This window comes from Prunus avium, unplaced genomic scaffold, assembly GCF_965620075.1.
Source record: "Prunus avium unplaced genomic scaffold, drPruAviu1.hap1.1 HAP1_SCAFFOLD_18, whole genome shotgun sequence".
Classification (NCBI taxonomy): Eukaryota; Viridiplantae; Streptophyta; class Magnoliopsida; order Rosales; family Rosaceae; genus Prunus; species Prunus avium.
In genome coordinates this window covers 35,001-37,500 of record NW_028276878.1, presented here as the reverse complement: position 1 = coordinate 37,500, position 2,500 = coordinate 35,001, and positions in this window count along the sequence as shown.

The window sequence follows — 2,500 nt, the reverse complement described above, 5'->3', positions numbered from 1 at the left end:
ACTCCGACTCGCCGCTCACCCCACTACTCCGAAGGCAACCGATATTTTGTGGCATCATTGCTACTCTTAAGATTGTCATCCTCGACTTGCACGTGCATTGGGCTCGCACCTTGCACACACAAGCAATGCCTAGACAATCCTAATCATAGCTCAACCGCACACTCAGAGGATTGGATAGCTTCTTTCAAAGCCAACCTACCCCCACACGTGTGAGAGTGGCCAACAATTCCCTAGCTTCTTCATCAACTCCGCCGAAAGCCATCCTCGACATACCCGTTGCATTGAGAAGGTTTGGTGGCCGTACTCCCAACACAAAAGCATACCGAAGACAACCCCAGCTAAAGCTCACTTGAAGCCAACGCATCGTCACCATGTGTTCGTGTGGCCGAGAATTGGTAGCTTCTTCATCAACCCCGCCAAAAGCCATCCTCGACATACCCGTGCATTGAGAAGGTTTGGTGCCGTACTCCAACACAAAAGCATACCGAAGGACAACCCCAAGCAAAAGTTCACTTGAAGCCACCCATCGTCGCCCACAACTAGTGGGTGAATGGTGTGCTTCCCGGGGTTGGCATAGACATTCCCTCGCATGCAAAAGATTGTCGATGCGAAAGATTGTCTATGCCAAACCCGGGAAGCACACCATTCACACACTCCCGACCGGTGTGGTGTGGCGGTGATTGGATAGTTACAGATTGAGCACTTGCCAAGGATCAAAATGTGTCATTTAGAAGAAACATTTTCAAAAGTTTTTAAAATCTTGTGGGTTTGCAACTCATAAGAGCGTCACTTTCAACGTCCCCGGTATTGGATTGAGTTCTAAAAACAACCGTGCACACCGAGGTTAAAACTTTACCGGCTCCACTCCGACTCGCCGCTCGCCCACAATTTGTTTGCAACGAAACATTTGTTTTTAATTTTGTTGGTTTAAATCTTGTTGGTTTGAAATTGTTTTGAAAGGTTCTTTAAATCTAGTGGTTTGCAACTCATAAGAGCATCACTTTCAACGTCCCCGGTATTGGATGAGTTTCTAAAAACAACCGTGCACACCGAGGTTAAACTTTACCGGCTCCGCTCCGACTCGCCGCTCGCCCACTAGTCCGAAGGCACAAAACATTTGTTTTTCATTTTGATGAAAAATTCTGTTTTTAAATCTTGTTGGTTTGAAATTTTTTTGAAAGGTTCTTTAATCTTGCGGGTTTGCAACTCATAGAGCGTCACCTTTCAACGTCCCCGGCATTGGATTGAGTTTCTAAAAACAACCGTGCACACGAGGTTAAACTTTACCGGCTCCGCTCCGACTCCCGCTCGCCCACAAATCCGAAGGCAACAAAACATTGTTTTTAATTTTGATGAATTTTTTTGAAAACATTGGCTTGGCAAGCCCCAATCCGCGACTATCCACCCACCGCCACCCCACACGGGTGGTTGTTGTTGCGAATGAGGTTGTGTCGACATGCCCGCGCATTTGAGAAGGAGTTCCTAGCACTCCATGCTCTTCCATGCCAAAAAAAAAGCCTAGACAACCCCATTTCGCAACTTTCCCACGCCTTTTTTTTTCCCCCTCACCATGGCGGCGGCGTGGTGGCGGCGGCGGATTCCGGCCACCACCGCCATGGGTGGCAGCCCCCGACCCCGACACCAAACCCATAATACCGAGGCAACATATCGAGGCAACATATCGAGGCAACATGACATGGGTGTGGCGTGGGGGAAGGGGGCTGCAGCTAGGAGGGCATGGCTGCCATGCATATGCAGGCAACACACACCCCCCTATATAGCATTTTATGCATTTAGCCCTTTGACAGGAAGAGACATCACCTATGCGCGAGGAGTCATAATGGGCTCTAAATAATTCAATACAAGGTATTTGGACGTGATTTTTTGCAGGATACTAAGAAACATGCAATCTCTGATGGAAAAAGTTTCATAAATATTTGAAGTCGGAAGTATTTTTATTATTTTTAGAAGTCGTAAAATTGAAAAAATCATTAAAAGAAATCCGGGAGGAATTTTTTAGTTTGTAACTTGAGAAGGTACTAAAAATCATAGACTACTTATGGGGAGCTTATTGTGCGAGGAATTTCAATAAAAATGGGGTTTGACAAGGTTTGAAAAATTCTGTCGACATTTGAAAAAATCTGGAACTAGGCTGCCGGCATGCTGCGCACATGCTGCGCGCATGCTGCGCGCAGGCTGCGCGCAGGCCACGGCAGGACAAGTTTCGCTAGCCTCACTGTCGACCGAATGCGCAAGCTGCGCGCACGCCATGGCAAGACAAATTTCGCTAGCCTCACTGTCGACAGAGTCAGCACGCTGCGCGCACGCCATGGCAGGAGAAGTTTCGCTAGCCTCGCTGTCGACAGAATCAGCACGCTGCGCGCAAGCTGTGCGCGCGCATGGCATGGCAAGTTTCGAAAAATTCTGTCGACAGGCTCCCGAGCGCGCACGCTGCCGACATGTTGTGCGCACGCTGCCGGCATGCTGTGCACACGCTGCG